At 39.5% G+C, this 12604-nt stretch overlaps 1 protein-coding gene across 3 annotated transcripts in view; it reads right to left on the bottom strand.

Annotated features, from left to right (window-relative positions):
* Positions 1–12604, bottom strand: part of CPA6 (carboxypeptidase A6) — a 254242-nt gene that overhangs the window by 227018 nt on the left and 14620 nt on the right. The window lies entirely within an intron of this gene.

Here is a 12604-nt window from a genome sequence, read left to right as displayed (position 1 = left end):
TGGGGCCCATGGGATTCTGGGCCTGTTGCCTGTCCATTGGTATCTGGAGTTGGATCTCAGGGTCTCTAGCTGCAGGGTTCTGGGGCTCCTGGGTCTAGTGCCTCCACACTAGTATGTGAGGCTGGGTTCTGGGCAGGTCAGTGTCCAGGGGGCAGCTGTGGTCTCTAGGAATCATAAGGCAGCATATGTGCTTATACATTGGGCTGTGCCCCTGCCCCATTGCTTGGGCGGAGGCATCCCAATATTGATGCCTATAGGATGGTGGGCAGGACTGAGAGGATTCCAAAACAGTGCTCACAAGCACTGTGGTCCACATGGCAGAAGGAGTTCCCCAAAGTGGCTGCCACCAGTGTTTATGTCCCCAGAGAGAACTCCAGTTGCCCTCTACCTCTCTGGGAGACTTTTCAAGATCAGTAGGTGGGTCTGACCCAGGCTCCTTTCAAATGATTGCTTCTGCCCTGGATCCTAGATCATGTGAGATTTTGTGGACACCCTTTAAGAGTGGAGTCTCGGTTTCCAACAGCCCTGAGTGTCCCAAAAGTAGGCCACACTGGCCTTCAAAGAGAGATGTTCTGGGGACCTGTCTTCCCAGAACAGGACTTCTGGGATGGGGAGCCTGATGTGGGGCTCAGACTCCTTGCTCTTTGGGGAGAACCTCTACCATTGTCATTTTTCTCCTATTCATGGGTCACCACCTTGGGGTATGGGTCTTGACTGCAGTGCAATTCCACCCCTCCTACCCAACTTGCTGTGGTTCCTTCTTTATATCTTTAGTTGTAGAAGATCTTTTCTGGTAGGTGTCCATCTTTATCACGTGTAGTTGTCCTGTAAATAGTTGTAGTTTTGATGTGCCCATGAGAGGAGATGAGCTCAGAGTCTTTCCACTCTGCCATCTTGGGAACTCTCCCCCAGGTAACATTTAAAGCTTAGGATTAAGTGCCTTCCTAAGCTCTCTCAGTTGCTTTATTGGCAAAATCAGCAGTTTATAGACTTGGCTTACTGGAAATGCTTTGTAGAAACAGAGCAGTCATAATATTCAATTAGAGACACAACTGTTGAATATTTAATATGTATCCAGAACTGCTGGGATCCTGCTTCTGCTCTCAGTAAGTCTAGTATCATTTGGGAATTTAAAAGTATATACATTTGAAAAATCCAGGTTCACCAAGCAATTCAAAGAATCAAGCAGCTATTGAAGGCCTAGAATATCAGAAAGGTAACTCTGGATTAGAGCCTCATTAAGTCTCCAAAAAGGATACTAATATTTGGCACCTAAAAGGAGAGGGTATGAGACTTTAACCATTGCAGGGCCAAGCCGTGGCTTGTTCTCTCAATTTCGCAGAAGCAGTGGTCTTGGTATGTTGACCAATTCCTCTTGGTGTTAGTCTGTGAGAACAACTCCAGCAGCAACGTCACCTGGAGTCTTGTTAGAATTGCAGATTCTCAGGTTCCAGCCCCAAAATATCAGCATCTGCATTTTCACAGAATGCTCAGGGGATTTTTATGCCCACTAAGTTTGAGAAGCTTAGCTGTATGTTTTTCCTATGATTCATCTATCTAGATGATTTTACCCTTTCCTTTAAAAATATCTGCTCTGCTTCTGCCTTCACTGTTAATGAAAACTAGTCTTTCTCTGCAATGTGTAAGTCGAACAAAAGGAAATTAGTGGCAGATTTTAACAGATTTCCACCTTTTTCCAGAGTATTCCAACCACATGCCCATACCAGCTGTGTTTACCTCTGTGATTAGACAGCATAATAAATGCACCTTGTGATATGCCGAGTTGATTTGATTAAATGCCTGATTATATATACATGTTAAAAGTTATTTTGTCAAAACAATGAAATGTGTCCTATGTCCCATGAAACTGCAAATGCCTTTACTGGCGTGGCCAAATAGATATAACAGAGATTCTAATTAACATATTTGTAGAAAAGTTATAGATTTCCAAATTTGTTCTTTAAGATAATCTCCTTTAGAGAGAAATGACATTCTTGTCTAATTCAAAATGTTTAGTTTGGTTATCAGACACATGAACCTTTCAGACTTTGAAGCATTTGTAAATAAACTGAGTATTAGAGAAGAGCAAGATGGGAGAAATTAGTAGTCAGTCAACTGTTTGCATTTTGAGCCAATGACACTTGACCTTGGAAGTACCTTGAAGGGGAAAAATTTTCAGAGCCTGGCTTCTATGTTATGCATAACTGTATTTGCAGCTAGCCATTTTTATGACTCCAAGAATACAGGTTGAGAAAGTGAATGAATGATACATAGTCAGCAGCAGAGCAAAAACGAACAACAACAAACCCTTCTACAAAGGGGAGGGATTGAGACACCAAGGAGGAGTGGCTCTGTCCTCATTAAGTGGGACACTGCAGCCCTTTAGAAAACCAAAACGATAAAGGTCTCAGAACAGATCAAGAAAGAAATATTCTCTTATTTTTTTCAGTTCTCCTCCTTGTCCCCTTCTTTCTGGAAACATCGTTCTCTGGTCTTTGGAGGAAGAAATTAGGAAAGATAGCCAGGCTGCAGCAGAGCGACCAGCAGGAACTCTGAAGCCAAGCAAATCTGAGTTTGGCTGTAATTGCCTGACGTGTGTTTTCAGTCCAAGTTGCATAGATGAGGGGAAGGAGAACAGCTGCGTGGGGTGGGGGGTGCTGGAAATAAGTGCTATAAAATACAGAGTAAAGATACCCAACTGGGGCATTCTTTGCTTCCTTTAATACTGCCAGAAGTATCCTTTTTTCTCTTGCATTCCTATTGTTTTATCCCTAAACACAAACATATCTATCACATGCTCTTTGTAAAAGAGTAAAGTGCTTTGCAAGAATACTGAAACTGAAAATTCCACCGCATTCCACTCCTAAGAGATAATCCATTGTTAGCCATATGCTGTATATTCTTCTAAGGATATTCTTGCTGCTTTATAAGTTTTAAATTTAATTATCTAGTATTTGATATAAACAAAGTATTACAATAGGCTGAATAATGCCCCCCTCCCCAAAGATATCCACATCCCAATCCCTGGAATCTGTGAATGTGACCTTATATGGCAAAGAAAGGGGGACATTGCAGATGTGATTGAATTAAGGGTCTCCGACATGAACTGACCCTGGATTATCTGGGTGGGTTCTAAAGGCGATTACAAGTGTTTTCCTAAGGGAGAGGCAGGAGATTTTACACACATAGAAGAGAAGCCAATGTGACCACAGAGGCGGAGTTGAGGGTGAGGAGGTCACAAATCAGCATCTCCAGAAGCTAGAAGGAAGGGATGGATTCTGCCCTGGAGCCTTCAGAGGAAATGCAGCCCTGCTGACATGTTGACTTCAGCCTAGCTGGCATCCTTTTCTAAAAGGTGAAGCAGGCTTTGAAGAGTCAGCACCTTTGGGACTGAGTGTGTAACACTTAAAGACACAAAGAGGGCTCTGTGTGTAGTATTATGTTCTTTTGCTTCCCAGAAGAGTTACATTCGTACTCTCCCAAGCCAGCCCACTTTGGATCAATCTCTGGGTCCACCATTTTCTAGAATATTTAACTTCTTAAAACTCCCCAATTCACCATAGCAACATATACTAAGTCATCATCAATCCTAGTTGGCACAACTAAGAAAATAATATATCTATCCAAAAACTCACAAAAGTGTTTTAAGAATTGTTTTTCTTTCTTTCTTTTTTTTTTTTTAAGTTAGTTAGGGCTAAAGAAAATACAACCAGGTAAAACCATAACTGTTTCTTTTGTGTAAGGGTCAGGAGCACAGAATTTGTGAAGTCCTAGGGGAAACAGTCGGGTCTAAGGGCACTGTCTCCCTCACCTAAAGGGGGACCACTGGCAATAGTTTCTCTTCTCCATCTTTATCTGGGTGGATTCCTTTCTCCAAGTACAGATTTCCCAGTTTTAGGACATGTGGATTATTTGAACAGAGACAGGTGAGGGCTGGGTTCAATTCACAGACCTTCTTGTTTGGACATTAAAAAAGGGAACAAAATAAAAAGCCCAGCTGCCAATACTTTCTTTCGGCTTTTTTTTTGTTTGTTTGTTTCACTGTTTGGGGCAAGTTGAACTGAGAATCTCAATCAAGACAATGGGCAAGGTTCTAAATCTAGTCAAAAATCTCTTCTGAGCATTTACCATTTACAAAGCACTATGAGAGCCATGTGAAGGAGTCGAAGATATGGGCTTATAGATAAGTATGTAGAGTTAACAAAGGAATGAAAAAAAGAGGTACTGGGGGAGAGAGATATCTCTGTGGGTTTGTTTTAGGTCATGATAGAGATGGGACTTGGAACTAGAGGCTGAAGGGTAGGGACATTTCTGATAGAAGTAGAGGAAAGGCCAGCATCTCAGGTGACAGAATGGGAATGAACAGAATGTGAGCATATGATGGCCAGACCCCTCTGACAAGACTGAGACTTGTCAGGGTCAAGAAAAAGAAGTAAAAATGGGAAAAGGAAAGGGCTATAGACAGCCAAGTTGTAGGGGGCCTTGGATGCCAGACAGATGAGCTTGGACATGATTCTCAGGATATCACAGCCCACTGAAGGCTTCTGGATCAGCAGAGCCATGTAAGGGAATGGTACTTTAGGAAGATTAATTTGTTACAATGTGCAGAGCAAATCAGGGCAGGCAAAACTAGAAGCAGAGAGCCAAGTGATGAGGTGGGCATGGCTACCCAGGCACTAGATAATAAGGGTGGCACAAGAGAAGTGAGGTGGAGGCAGAGGATTGAGAAAACAGGAGTGATGAGATTTGGTGAGCACTGAACTAGAGGAGAAGGAAAAATGAGGTTTTGACTCTGGGTGATTGGATTTCTCTAAATTGAATGAGCGTTAGGAAAGGAGGCCAGGAAGATTGTATACAGAATAAAAGGAGGAGCTGTATCAGAGAAGTTGGCATCCACTTGGAAATGTCTGGCAGCCAACTGGATATATGGGACTAAGTTAGGGGAAGAAGCCAGGGCTGGAACTAAAGGTCTTACACTCATCACAACCCCTGCAGTAGCTAAAGCCATGGAATCAAGCAGTGTCTTGGAGACAGAGCAGCCAGCAGAGATAGCCCCATCGTCAGGTGCGGGGAGGGTATGGGGAGGGCTCCAGGGATGAAGACAAGTGAGCTGAGAGATGCAAGCAACCCGATGGAGTAACATCACAGACGTCTAAGAAATAAAAGCTAAAGAAAGGAGTGGTTTTGGTCATTTTAGAACTCTCTCCCTGCATTGTGTACCTTGAACTTCAGAAAAGGCTCACTTTAATGTTTGAATTAGGGGCTTTTGTGTTCAATTACAACTCCCCTCTGGATTTCCTTCTTCTCCTTACGTTAATCATTTCCTGGCTGACTTCATTCTCTAGCGGAGCAATGTGTGCTTTGTGAAGCTAATTTAACTTGAGATCAGCTTCCGTTGATCTTTCCTTTTCCAGCTGCACAATTAGAAGGTACCAGGTAATACTGTCAACAAATATTTGCCAAGCAACCTACTATGTGAAAGACCCCACATTAGGAGCTGAACAAACATCGTATTCACTTATATGCTGCATTTTCATACAAAGGGTAAGTATTACATTTGTTTAAGTAAATCAAATGCAGGCTGGGGGAAAAAAAGCCTTAAATCTAACATATGGAGTTAATGGTGCCAAGTCGATTGTTTTTATAAGCACAAAAGCCTTTTAAAAGCTGAGCACTTTTGGCTACACCCATTAAGTTACATGGTCCCCTCGGACTCTGTAGTGTGACATCTGGTCCTTTACTGCCTTCGAGGCTAAAGAGAAATACCACATGTGCCATTTGCTTTGTCTCCGTGTTTCTAAAAGGTTCCCGTTCCACTTGGTCTTTTCTCTTGTAGTGGTAATATTCTTCAAGGTTTTCAGATATTCAAGCTCTAGCGTTAATTTTCCTTTTGACTTTTTTTTTTTTCAAAACATATTGCAAATTTTATTCAACAGCACCTTAAAAGAATTCTACACCACGAGCCAAATGGGAGTTATCCTTGAGATGCAATGATGTTTTAACATACACAAACCAGCCCTCCTTGTCATAAGTGGGTTTTTAAAATTTGTTAAAGAAATTCTTATTCTGGTGCCTGTCCTGAGGCCTGGGGTACCCAGTGTTAGAACCAAACCCTCCAAGTTTGCGATACCCCCCTTCTACTTAGTGGTTGCCCACCAGGGGTATGAGTATTAACAAGGTTATGTTTTTGCCCCTTCTACTCATCTCAGTGTTTTCTCTTTAAACTTTTAATTGTAGAAAAGCTCTTCTTCTAGATGATTTCCCTTAATTCTCCAGCAAATCATGATCAATGCTTGCCTTAGTAAACACAAATTCCTTTGACGAATCAACATTATTAAAATTTATGTAATGTCAACATTTCCAACGCTAATGCAATTCCAGTGATTTAATGAAATTTATATGCTGATAATTTTAAAACACACGGATGTTTTGTGCTGTGATTAATTCAATGAAAATAAGTCACTTTAAAGAAGGACCAAATAAACCTGGCGATACATTCAACTAAATGTAGACAAGAAGTATAAGTGTGGCATCACGTTTTTTCTTCAAGTTAGTATATGGTATTTGATAATTCAAATGTCTTTAGCCCTTGACTTGGCATTTGTATGTGTGTGGGGGATTGTGCACATAGGTTCTTTTGACTTTTAAATAAGTCACATCCAGTACTCAAAACGGAAATAAGGGAATATATAACTAAGATTTGCACACTAACTTAACTTTTATATGGTTTTAAAGGATAGTGTTGCCCAGATGATGGAGTTTTGGACACAGAATATATGCACTGTGGGTAAAAATTAGGACAGAACCAATATCAGGACACTAAGAGAGTCAGGTGTAGGCTAAGGGCAGAGGGTCAGAGTGATGCTTTTTATGGCAAAGCTGGTATTTTACTTGAACAAAAACCCCACATCAAGGATCAGTGGCTTCTAGTGTGTGAAAAAAAAATGAAAAATTTGAAATATATTTGAATTTTACACATTTTGCTAGCTGTGCAGGAAGGCTTAGCACTAAAATGTATACATTATGACATACAATGTATACTATAAATACAATATTATATATATTATATAAGCCAAGCCAGATTCTTTAAGCCACCACGCTGAGCTAGGGATTGAACCCACACCTCCACAAGGACCCGAGCTACTGCAGTAGGATTCTTAACCTACGGGTGCCACAGCAGGAATTCCCTAAAATACGTTTTTAAGCAGGGGCTTTACAAATGCTCGCTGCTGTCTCTGCCTATATTACCTTTGGCAGGTAGCTTGACATTACTGGATAAGCTTCATCAGTAGTTCACAAGCACTAGTCTATAGATGAGAGGCATCAGAATTGCTCAGTAATCTTTCAGAAAATAGAGTCCTGGGCCCCATTTCTCAATACTCTGATTCAGTACATTTAGGGAATGCCTGGTGTGTTCGTATTTACATTTGTTCAATCTGCAGGTGACTGTGATAACTTGGGTTTGAGGTCAACTTGGGTTTTTCCTAGATCTTTCATTCCATGAATGGGAGATTTTCAGTAGTAAACTAGGCTATGGTCCAGGGTGAGCTTGCATTATCCATCTGTTAAGCATGGGCATCAAGGCACTGAATCTTTGCCAAATGAGAAAATGATGGTCTTTCTCTAGTGGGTTGCAACAGATACTAATTTCTGAACTTGGAAATCTTTGTCTTTAATTGTAGCAAGTATAAAAATTACAGGGGAAAACATTATCATCTTGCCCTAGAAAGCTCTTATTGGAGCATTTGATAGTTTCTTTATGTCCTTAATATGTGCTAGAAGAGATATCACAAGCACAATGATAAACCCAAAGACACGTGAGTCAAAACAGAACCCATGTTTTTTCTTCCCTAGTCCAGTTCTTATGAAATAATTACATGATAAAATTAAGTCTCTCAGGTGGCCATATTGTTTTAATATTAAAACGGAGAAGGTAATTGTAAATGCCATCTCCCATGCACCACTTCGTAAAAAGCAGAAAGAATCCACACCGACAATATCCCAAAGAAACGCCCCTAGGATGCAAAAACTACATTTCAAAAGTAAGCTCATACACATAACATTCTATTTTCTTTTAACAATATATCATGCATATTCCTCTGCCCATAATGTGTTCAAGAGTTTTCATAATATTTCATAATACAGAGATGTCATGATGTTTCTAATAACTCCCCTATATGGATGGACTTTGTTTTCAGGTTTAAAAAAAATTATTATATACAGTGCTGCAAGAAACATTGCAGCATACATGTTAGTTCTTTCATTTTGACAGGTATTTTCTAATGAGCAGGATTGTACTGTTGAAGAGTGTAAGGATCTTAACTCTTTCTAGATTCTGCTGGATTATTTTCCAAGCAACGTCTATTTCCACCTCCACTGTATGAGTGCCCATTTCTTCCATATCTTCACCAGCACTGAGCATTTTCAATCTTTCTAAAGTGTTGCTAATCTGATATACTACGCAAAGTGCAATTTTATTGCTTTAATTTGCATTTCCCTGTGAGTGAAACGCACATTTTCATGTATATTGAAATATACAACATATATTGTATATCTTTGCAAGTCCTCTCCCTCTAGGATAAAATAAAGTGATCTTCTTCCTCACAACATGTAAAAACAAATTCCATATAGAATAAATGCCTAAAGAAAATGACTGCAAAATCAGAAGGAGAAACACCTAGAACATTTGTATAACTTTGAGCAGAAGAGATATTTGGCATTTTAAATAAGGTAAATGTAAATGCCACAACAGCAAAAAAAAAAAAAAAAAAAAAAAAAAATGAATGTTTACAAATTCAAACCTACCTTGAAAGTTTATATATTGCCTTTTACCTTACAGAAAAAGTCAAAAGACAAATAGTAATCGGTTAAAAAAAAAGTATCCCTTGGAATAATGTACCCCTTGATCCTTTGCCCCTGGATGAGAGAGCACATCTCTTGCCAGCTCTCATCTGCTGTAATAGCCACTCCCAGAAAGCTCATCATTCAAAGGCCTGCCTTACATAATATCCTCCAAAAAGCCCTCTCCTGTCTTAAGACTCATCCCCCAATTTTTAGCAGTCGGTTCATTCTGAATTGGTAGTTCAGCACACTATGCTACTCTCCTTTGTAACTGCAATCATGGTTATAAGTAACATCTGTCACCTCGACTGGAGAGTAGACAAAAGCAAAGACCACATCTGTTTGGTGTGGGATGCTTAGTATAGTAGTAGGTACATAGCACATGACCAATATTTGCTGAATGAATAAATGAAAATCATAGTATCTTATTTATAACATACCTGTTGTAAGACTCTGTAACTGTATTGTTTACTCACTTGTGCACTGCCCATCTACCTTACGAAAATATGGGCTTCATGAGAACAGGGGCTTTGCCTGCCTTATTCCTATCCTTATATCCCTAATATCTGAAATCACTTGGGCCATAGAGGTGTTCAATGAAAATTTGACAAATAAATGAATATAGGTCCCAGTATTATTGGCAGACTTAACAGAATTTTGAGATTATCCTCATCTGTTTTCAAACCTCCAGGATTAAATACTATGAGCTCTCCCAGTCTCTATATTTTAGTCATTTACTTGTAATATTTCATATGCCAATATATTACCTATATTATAAAACAAAAAAATTGTTAAGAGGGATGAGATCAGATCAATGTTAGATATAATTTTTTGGCATTCTACTTTGGAGAGAGAGAGACCCATTTTAGATGACACCATGAGTCACCCAGAGGTCAATTGCAATCAGTCACAAAGTGAGCTGCAAGGTTTTTTCTATATTCTTTAACCCAAAGCCTCTATTTTAAGACAAAATTCTTGTAAATCAAAGTTCTAGAAGGCACAAGAGTGAGAGGGAGACAAAAGAAAATGATTTGCAAGTGATTGAAATGTGCTTTTGTTCACAGGTCCTTTTTCCCATAGTTTTCAGGCTGAAGTTACAGGCTAGGGAGAAAAATCAAGCATCCATAGATCATATGTGATGTGTACCTAAAAAATGCGAAGTTCAAAGTCCTAATAAGAATGAGGGATTGTATCAGACAGTGGTGTAGCAGTAGAAAATGTATACAGACAAACTTTCCTCCCCATCCATGTCCCATAGAGGTAAGATGAAATAGCCCTTAATCTTCTTTGGCAAGAGTCAGAAGACATTCAACTTGGTCTAGGTCCTGATGATCACTATTATGGCAGCTTTACGGCGTGGGAAATTGCTAGCAAATATTTTTCCTGAATTTCTTCTTCAAGTATAACAGGATAGCTCAGGCTGGGAAAAATATATGTCATGGGGGGTAAACGTAAAAGCATAATGGATTCTCTCTCCAATCGCTTCAAATGCTTTTTCCTGACCCTATTCTATTAACTTTTAAATAAAAATCTAAATACAGATTTAAACAGGACTGTGGTATTGAGACCACTGAAGACTTTCTCTTTGAAAATCCATCTATTTAAACACACATATCAACATGACACTGGTTGTTTCTGGTATTATTCTAACTGAAAAGCCCGAAGGCCTGCTCCTGTGTTTTGCAGTGTCTGTGGCATCTCTGTGACATGCAGCAAGGCAGCCGCTATTGCCATTTAATGCCTCACTGGAATACCCGACAATCTCATTTTCATTCAGATATATATATATTAAAAAAAATGAACATGCTTGTTTTACTTCTCAGTCAGTAGTTTGGCACTAAGTATTATGTTACGTTATTAAATATACTGTCTTCTGATTTTTTTTTTTTTTTGGCTGCGGCATGGACATGGCATGCGACAGTTCCCAGATCAGGGATGGATTCTGCACCACAGCCGTGATAATGTCAGGTCTTTTCACTGCTAGGCCACCATGCAATTCCTGATTTCTGACTTATGATTCTTATTTGCAATGCTTCTAGAACAGTGTGGGCACGAAGCAGCACAGATGCCCAAATCTGCTATTTGCTTGACTCGCAGGGGTGGGAGGAAAAGAGGGAACTTGCACATCTTTAGAAGTCCTTTTTCTCTGAATAGAGAAGTCGCTCATGCTTACTAGAATTACTAAGCAGAGAAAGCGTAGGGAGGAGGGGGAAAAAAATCACTTAAAATGCTTTTACTTGGTCGTAATAGTCAATGTTTTGGAGCATTTTCCCCCAGATATAGTAACTATATCATTGGAAGAAATCATAGGTAAGCTTGAGCTGTTAATTCAGTTCCATATCCTATTTTCTCTCTATATTGTCTCTCAAGCATTAAAGATTATTTGTGGATGGTTACAATGGGCACAAAAGATGCCATAACATGCACTATAACAAGCCTTCCTCTCATTGTTGAACATACAGGTAGCTTCCCAGGTTTGGTAGAACAATTGGTGATAAACATCTTTCCACACATTCTAAATCTTTACCCTTATTGCAGAGAATTCCCTTAAGAAAGTGTCTTTGAAATGAAAACTACAGAGAACATCAACGTGGCAAAGACGGTAAATGAATTGAGTTTACATGTGTTAGGCTCTGCCATGAGCACTTTGCACAGATCAGCTAATTCAAGAGGAGTTCAGTTTTACAGACGAGCAAACTGAGGCACAGAAAGATTAAGTAACTTCCTCCAAGGCCACTTAGCTAGAAAGTGGAGAAGCTGGGATGTGAATCCGGGCAGTCTGAGGATGGAGCTGGTGCTAATATTTATGCTGTACAAACTCTCTCGTCACATAGGTAAACATAACCCTAGCAGTTTTTTTTAGATAGACTGTCAGATAGTGGCAACTTATTGTGGTTCAACTTTGGTAAGTAGAGGAATAACAATAAAACTTAGAGGTATCTGTGCTCTGTGCAGAGACTGCATTTGATCAAGAATGACAAGCTTCCCTCCCAAAGAGGACACAGTCTAATCAGGAAGATTTAACAATAAAACAGACAATTATAGGCGTTCCTATGATTAATGGAAATGAATGGATAGTTCCCATTGTACCATGAAGTGGACAGAAGAATTATTGGAGTAATTAATACGTAAAGATACAACAGGTTTACCAGAACTTGTGCATAGCGTTTAAATAAATGGTACAGTATGTGTCAGAATACAAAATCTTTGTTAAGTACTCACGTAAAATTTTTCCATTCTCAAATCATTCCTTTAAGTATTTGCAGTTGGCTATTACAGAAGTGAGATTGGGTCATGTCAATTTTGCATCTTTCCAGTGGTTGGTTTGGAAGGCTTTATTTGGGGGTAAGTAATTGAATGTTTCAATTGGCAATAATTCCACTTGATCATTTCCTCTAATTTTTTTTCCTGATTAAGATGGCTTTCCTAGAAAGAACTTACCTACCAAAAGCTGGGCCTATTTGACCTGTAGTTAAAAGCTCTTTATGTTGCATTAATGGAAAAAAAAAAAAAAAAAAAAAAAAAAAAACCATGTCTTTTCACCCACAAGAAGGCAGCCAGGATGGTAGTAAGGCCTTTGGCATGGCATGTCTATATTTTAAGAAAACATATATTACTTTCACAACTCGTAAGTAATTCTCCAGACTTGGGACCCTCCTCCTGCTATTCCATAGCTGGTCCTCATCTTCTGTCTCCTGCTTCTCCCACAGCTCCCACAGCTCCTTACCTCAAAGCTTTCTAAGGGATAAAGATTTTGTCTGGA

This window comes from Sus scrofa, chromosome 4, assembly GCF_000003025.6.
Source record: "Sus scrofa isolate TJ Tabasco breed Duroc chromosome 4, Sscrofa11.1, whole genome shotgun sequence".
NCBI classification, from domain to species: Eukaryota; Metazoa; Chordata; class Mammalia; order Artiodactyla; family Suidae; genus Sus; species Sus scrofa.
The sequence above is the reverse complement of the archived record's forward strand: the minus strand, read 5'-3'. Positions and strand labels throughout refer to the sequence as shown.